Source organism: Procambarus clarkii, chromosome 77 (genome assembly GCF_040958095.1).
Source record: "Procambarus clarkii isolate CNS0578487 chromosome 77, FALCON_Pclarkii_2.0, whole genome shotgun sequence".
Lineage (NCBI taxonomy): Eukaryota > Metazoa > Arthropoda > Malacostraca > Decapoda > Cambaridae > Procambarus > Procambarus clarkii.
The window spans coordinates 16,997,929-17,006,393 of NC_091226.1; positions in this window are offsets into that span (position 1 = coordinate 16,997,929).

Sequence of the window (8,465 nt, forward strand, 5' to 3'; positions counted from 1 at the left end):
TTCTCCGGGGAATTGACAGGGTGGACAAAGATAAACTCAACCAAACCAAGCCAACCTTTTGGTTGGCTCCCAAAAGGGAGCCAACCCTTTTTGTCTATATACATGAGTGACCTAAATAAGAATATTGTAAACTACTTCATCAAATTTGCGGATGACGCTAAAATCTAAGGTAAAGTGGGGAGTGAAAATTATATTTAGACCTTACAAAGAGATATACAGTACATAAATGGTCAGAAGACTGATAAATGCTTTTTAATGTCGATAAATTGAAGACCTTTCATGTGAGACATCCAGCCACTTTGACTGGACGGTCGAGCAAGAGTCTCTTCATGCAGGTCGGCGTTCAATTCCCGACCGTCATAGTGGTTGGGAACCATTCCTCCGTCCCATCCCAAATCGACTATTGAAATTGAAATAAGTTTATTGAGGTAAAATACACACAAAGGGATGAGGTAGCTCAAGCTATTCTCACCCCGTTCAGTACATCGTGTTAATACATACATATAAACACATCACAATAAACATATTACGAAACATTCTATAATAATAATAATAATAATTTTTATTTAGGCAAAGGTACATACATAAAGAGATTTTAAAGTTTGTTGGCTTTATAGATAAGAGCTAGTACATACAATGCCTAAAGCCACTATTACGCAAAGCGTTTCGGGCAGGAAAAAACACTACTGACTAAAGCTTAAAACTAATGGGTAAAAAGAAAAAAATGCGTTGAGTACAAATAAAAATAGAGGTAAAAGAGGGGGGACATTGTTGAAAAAACAGCACAAATACAATTACAAATTATTACAGAAAATTACATTAAAACAGCGTTGATTTGTAAAACAAAAAAAAAACAAAAAAAAAACATACATGGGTTGACAATAGAGAGGTAAGGTAGGTTACAGGGTAGGTAGGTAGGTACCTACCTACCTACCTAGGTAGGTAGGTAGGTTCTGAGAGATAAACATCTACATTTCCTAAATTGACTATTGTGGCCCGCATCCTGGGTAATGGTCAAATGCTGCATATATCCGAGGTATACTTTATTTTCCCACAAACTCCGCAAGGCACAGCATGAGGAAAATAGCCAGAAGGCTACACATGAAATAAAGACACTAGAGCGGCAAGACCACTCATTGCAGTGAGTGCATAATCCTCTAATATATGTACCTAACCCATGGAGTTCTTAGTTATACATGTACACATATATATATATATATATATATATATATATATATATATATATATATATATATATATATATATTAAATATGACCGAAAAAGTAAGATTAATAATTCTAACGAATTTTCTCAATCTTTCGTACATTTCTTTTCACTGTTGGAGGTAAATCAAAAATCAATTCTCCAAAATTCATTTTTATTTCTAGTCTGACGCGACACGAGCGCGTTTCGTAAAACTTATTACATTTTCAAAGACTTTAGTTCACAAATACACAACTGAATAGAACTTACGCATCTCCGATTTTATATCTACATTTGAGTGAGGTGGAAGGGGTGATGTGGCATTAACACAAGACAGAACAAAATGTGGTATTAATAGGGTATTAATTTCATCAACACAAGACAGAACAAGAGTATTAATAGGGTATTAATTTCATCAACACAAGACAGAACACGAAACAATGGGTATTGAATAGAAGTGTTTGTAGAAAGCCTATTGGTCCATATTTCTTGATGCTTCTATATTGGAGCGGAGTCTTGAGGTGGGTAGAATATAGTTGTGCATTAATTGGCTGTTGATTGCTGGTGTTGACTTCTTGATGTGTAGTGCCTCGCAAACGTCAAGCCGCCTGCTATCGCTGTATCTATCGATGATTTCTGTGTTGTTTACTAGGATTTCTCTGGCGATGGTTTGGTTGTGGGAAGAGATTATATGTTCCTTAATGGAGCCCTGTTGCTTATGCATCGTTAAACGCCTAGAAAGAGATGTTGTTGTCTTGCCTATATACTGGGTTTTTTGGAGCTTACAGTCCCCAAGAGGGCATTTGAAGGCATAGACGACGTTAGTCTCTTTTAAAGCGTTCTGTTTTGTGTCTGGAGAGTTTCTCATGAGTAGGCTGGCCGTTTTTCTGGTTTTATAGTAAATCGTCAGTTGTATCCTCTGATTTTTGTCTGTAGGGATAACGTTTCTATTAACAATATCTTTCAGGACCCTTTCCTCTGTTTTATGAGCTGTGGAAAAGAAGTTCCTGTAAAATAGTCTAATAGGGGGTATAGGTGTTGTGTTAGTTGTCTCTTCAGAGGTTGCATGGCTTTTCACTTTCCTTCTTATGATGTCTTCGACGAAACCATTGGAGAAGCCGTTATTGACTAGGACCTGCCTTACCCTACAGAGTTCTTCGTCGACTTGCTTCCATTCTGAGCTGTGGCTGAGAGCACGGTCGACATATGCGTTAACAACACTCCTCTTGTACCTGTCTGGGCAGTCGCTGTTGGCATTTAGGCACATTCCTATGTTTGATTCCTTAGTGTAGACTGCAGTGTGGAAACCTCCGCCCTTTTCCATGACTGTTACATCTAGAAAGGGCAGCTTCCCATCCTTTTCCACCTCGTAAGTGAAACGCAGCACGGAACTCTGCTCAAATGCCTCCTTCAGCTCCTGCAGATGTCTGACATCAGGTACCTGTGTAAAAATGTCGTCAACATACCTGCAGTATATGGCCGGTTTCAAGTTCATGTCGACTAAGACTTTTTGCTCGATGGTACCCATGTAGAAGTTTGCAAACAGGACACCTAGGGGAGAACCCATGGCGACCCCATCTACTTGCTTATACATGTGCCCATCCGGGCTCAAGAAGGGTGCCTCTTTAGTACAAGCTTGGAGTAGTTTCCTCAGAATATTTTCTGGTATGTCAAGAGGAGTACAGGCTGGATAACGATACACTCTGTCGGCTATCATTCCGATTGTCTCGTCCACAGGTACGTTGGTAAACAGCGATTCTACGTCCAACGAGGCTCTTATCCCTGTGGCCCGTGTGCCCCGCAGTAAGTCAACAAATTCCTTTGGAGACTTCAGGCTGAAGGCGCAAGGAACATAAGGAGTCAGCAGGCCGTTGAGTCGCTTCGCCAGTCTGTACGTGGGTGTGGGTATCTGGCTAATGATTGGCCGAAGTGGGTTTCCAGGCTTGTGCGTCTTGACATTTCCATACGCATATCCAGGTTTATATTCCCCAATGATCTTTGGCAGGTGGAGTCCGGATTTCTTGGCGTTCACAGTTTCGATCAGTTTGTTGACCTTTGCTTTTAATTCGGCTGTAGTGTCCTTCGTTACCCTTTGGAACTTAGTTTGGTCAGAGAGTATGATGTTCATTTTCGCCAGATATTCGTCTTTTTTAAGAATGACATATATTGGCGACTTGTCACCTCTGCTGACAACTATCTCCTAGTTCTCACGAAGGCTTTTAGCTGCCGCTTTAAGCTCGGGGGACAGTATGGTGCTTCAGTAATTGCCTCGATTCTTTCCTCCTTCTGCAATAAGTTCTGCTTGTAAGGTATCTTTGGTAGTGACCTTCTTTTGTGTCTCGAGGTCGAATATGTCGTGCAACAGAATTTCCAACTCTACTTTCCGGGCCATCTCACTCGGTCTGGACATAACATGACAGTTTATGCCCAGATTTAGGAGAGTGACTTGGTCCTCAGTGAGGTTAATTCCTGCAAGGTTCAGGAAGCCATCTCTTGGTCGTGGAATTGCCATAGGTCCTCCATATAATGTTGTTAGTTTCTTGATAATCCTTGTTTCAGTGCTGAGGTGATGTTGGTCTGTGAGGATGTCGAGGTGTTGTTCAATGCAGGTACGGATACTATCGTCGATGTTGCTATTTCTCCACTCGTTTGTAGCATGAAGTAGTTGCGTTTTGTTGTCTTTGATTTCATTCTCTGCCTTGTATATCTGATCACGAATCAGATCCTGGCGATATTTTATCGTGAAGGCTTGATTCCTTGCTGCTGGGTCGTGCGCTTTAATATTAGTATATTTTGGTAGCAGTCTTTCCTGTAGACATATATTATTAAATATACAACAAAACCCAGATGCTATTCATCAGTGCTTCGTTAGAGATGGTCTGATAAAGGTGAGAAAAACCGCAGAGGGCAAAATGTTTACTATTACTAGAGAAGAAAACCTCAACACTTTCCTCTCCCAATGTGGTTTGTCTCACCCTATCACTCCCAATGAATTAACTTAATTAACCCCCTGTCAACTAGTGGGGCTAGGTATCCTAAGTCTCCTTGGTTCATTTTCTGACTTAATTTTTAACTTACTCTTACCTAGTCATTTACCGAAATTATTTAATTGAGTTATTAAAGTAGTTCTTCAGGTCTTTTTAATTATACAGTCATTACTGAACTATCTATAGTTATTAATCATTAGCTCAAATTTGCCTATGTTTATTATTCAACTTTTCTTTGATTTCATTTTTTACCTAGGTTGCCTAGCCTTGCCATGCTCCCTTACTCCATTGTACCCCTGGCTTTGCCTGCATCTCAAATTGCAAATTGTTACTTACAGTGTACCTGTGAGTACTCGTAAGCAATCTACCTCTTTTTTGCTCAATTTGTTTTTTTGTTCTTTTTTTTGTATTGCTTAGTCTTGCTTATATTTTTGTTTTGTATTTCCATATCTTGTGTTTTGTATAGTCCATGTTTACATGTTTTTTCTTTAATCTCATTAATTGCCTAGGTTGCCTAGCCTAGCCATACTCCCTTACTCCATTGTACCCCTGTAAGCCCCTTTTGTGTTTGTTTTGTACAGTATTGTGTATATTTTTTTCCCTATTTTATAGCTTTTTTCTACTTATTTCTGATTCTACAATCAGCTTCTTTTATGCAGTCAAGTATAGACCCAGAACTTAACCTCTTATCCACTATCTATGACAATAATCACTTTAATGATCTAAATTGCAGATATTTTGCAGCACATGATGTAAACAATGTATTAACTCATAATCACAATATCTCTGTAATCAATTTGAACGTTAGATCCCTAGGTAAACACTTCGATGATGTTAGTGCCTTGATTGAAACTATTGGCAACAAATTCTCTTTTATTATACTTACTGAAACATGGTTGAAAGAGGATACTACTCAACTCTTTAACATGCCTAACTACTCAGCAATTCACAACTGTCGTCAACTTCAGAGAGGTGGTGGCACTGCTCTTTACTACCACCAAGAACTAACATGCTTAAAAGAAATTAGAACTAGAGACTGCTATGGGGAGTATATCTTCGCCAGCTTCAGAGTCAAGGGTGCTGAGTCTGTCCTGTCTGTGGGTGCAGTCTATAGAATTCCCAACACTGATGTGTCTGTATTCAACTCAAACCTTAGAAATCTAATACTTGATAACAGACTGAACAAAAACCACCTAATTATCGCAGGGGACTTTAATATTGACCTCTGCGAGCCAGAACACCCTACTGCTGTTAGCTTCCTCAACTGTATGAATTCCTGCCTCCTCATACCCTTAATCACTAGACCTACTAGAATCACTGATAGCACTGCCACGACTCTAGATCACATCTGGACCAACATAACCTCTCCGCTTACTTCAGGTATAATCACCGATAGCACTACAGACCACTACCCCACATTTCTCTTAACTAACATTAGCAAACCACCTCTAGAAACAAGGGAGTTAAGCTTTAGGCTGCACAATGAAACTGCTATAAACAATTTTATAACTGCTGCTGATAATGTCAACTGGGAGTCCGAGTTAGGTAACATAGGGGACATCAACCTAGCAGTGCAATCTTTTCTACAAACAACTCTTAGCCTTTATGACACCCACTGTCCTAGGCTTACAAAACAAGTCACAAGCAAAAGGCTTAACAATCCTTGGCTTACAAAGGGAATACTGAAATCCATTAACAAAAAACACGACCTTGAGAAGAAGTATAGGTTAGGAATTGTCTCCAAAGAATTCTCAAAGAATTACTCATTATTGCTAACTAAGATAATTAGACGAGCCAAAACTAATTACTACGAAGATAAATTTACTCAAATAAAGAGCAACATTAAACAAACTTGGAGCACAATTTCACAAATATTGGGATCAAAGAAATCTTTAAATAACAAACCGACTCTCCTGTCTAATAACGATGGTCAGCTTTCAGCCTCTGATTCTGCTATTGAGTTCAATAGGTTCTTCTCTTCCATTGGTTCATCCCTTGCAAATGATATTCCATCTTCCAGTACTGACATTAAGGACTATCTTACAGGTAACTATCCACAGTCTCTGTACCTAAAGCCTATTAATTCCACTGACGTCAATGAGATAATCCTTTCCCTTAAAACCAAGTCTAGTGCCCTTGAGGAGATACCAACTTTAATATACAAAAAAGCCTCCAGATCTTTAGCCCCTGCTATTGCTTTGCTCTTCAACAAGTCACTTGAACTCCAAACCTTTCCAGATATTCTAAAAAAAGCGAGAGTAACGCCTGTCCACAAATGTGGTGATCCCACAGATGTTAACAACTACAGACCTATATCAATCCTGCCAAACTTGTCAAAAATTTTTGAAAAACTTATATACAAGCAGCTTTACTCATATCTAGCCAAACTCAATATACTTAGCCCTTGCCAATATGGCTTCAGACCCAAAAAAAGCACTAACGATGCACTCATTAGTATGCTTAACTCGATTCATACAGCCCTTGATAAAAAGGAGCTCCCTGTTGGGTTATTTGTGGACCTGCGTAAAGCTTTTGATACTGTCAACCACCATAACCTTCTTCTTAAATTACATCATTATGGAGTCAGAGGGCACTCCCTACAATACCTCGAGTCCTACCTTACTGACAGGCTCCAATATGTTTCTGTGAATAATACAATTTCTCCCACCCTACCCATCAACATTGGTGTTCCTCAGGGCAGCATACTTGGCCCTCTCCTCTTTCTCATCTACATTAATGACCTTCCTAATGCCTCCCAACACCTCAAACCAATTCTATTTGCTGACGACACAACCTTCATTTACTCCAGTCCTGACCCTCTTGCTCTAAATGCCACAGTAAATACTGAGCTAAATAAAGTCCATCATTGGCTAACTGCCAACAAACTCACCCTTAACATTGACAAAACCTTCTATATTCTGTTTGGCAATAAATCCTCTAGTCTTATAAATCTCAAAATAAACAATACCCAAATTTGTAACAAATTAGATGGCAAATTCCTTGGCATTCTCATTGACAACAAGCTGAATTTCCAGGGACACATTCTAAATATATCAAAAAAAGTTTCAAAAACTGTGGGCATTCTTTCTAAGATCAGATATTATGTACCACGCCCTGCTCTGGTGACTCTCTATTACTCCCTTATCTATCCTTATCTCAACTATGGTATTTGTGCTTGGGGTTCTACTACCCAAAATCACTTACGTCCTCTAATTACCCAACACAAAGCCGCTATTAGAACAATATCCAACTCTGGCCCCAGACATCACTCGGTACCCCTACTCAAATCTCTTAATATGTTAGATATTAAGTCACTGCACATTCTCTCATGTGTATTATACATATATAAAACGCTAAACTATAATGCCAATCCTGATCTTAAAAGCTTCATAGAAGGTTGTAACAGAACCCATGAGCACCACACCAGAAATAAATACAGTTTTGATATTCCTAGAGTACGTCTTAATCAAACTAGAAATGCTCTGCAAATCAAGGGGCCCAGAATGTGGAATGACCTTCCCAACCATGTTAAAGACTGTCCCTCTCTCAACCAGTTTAAGATAAAAACTAAACACTACCTAATAAATTCCCTGTAATCTACCTCACTCCTCTATTGTCAACCCATGTCTGTTATTTTCTTTTTTTTTTTTTTTTCTTTTTTGTAATCAACACTGTTTGTCAACCTATTGTATTTGTGCTGCTTTTTCAGTCATGTTCCCCCTTTTTTTTTTATCTTTATTTGTATTTGTTCTCAACATCTTTTATTCTTTATGCTCAATTAGTATTAAGTTCTAGATATTAATGTTTTTCTTGCCCGAAACGCATTGCGTAATAGTGGCTTTAGGCATTGTATGTACTAGCTCTATCTATATATCAATCCATTAATGTAACATCACTTGTATGTATATACCTTACCTGAATAAACATCTGAATCTGAATCTGAATCTGAAATATGACCAAAAAAGTAAGATTAATAATTCTAACACGAATTTTCTCAATCTTTCGTACATTTCTTTTCACTGTTGGAGGTAAATCAAAAATCAATTCTCCAAAATTCATTTTTATTTCTAGTCTGACGTGACACGAGCGCGTTTCGTAAAACTTATTACATTTTCAAAGACTTTAGTTCACAAATACACAACTGAATAGAACTTACACATCTCCGATTTTATATCTACATTTGAGTGAGGTGGAAGGGGTGATGTGGCATTAACACAAGACAGAACAAGATGTGGTATTAATAGGGTATTAATTTCATCAACACAAGACAGAACA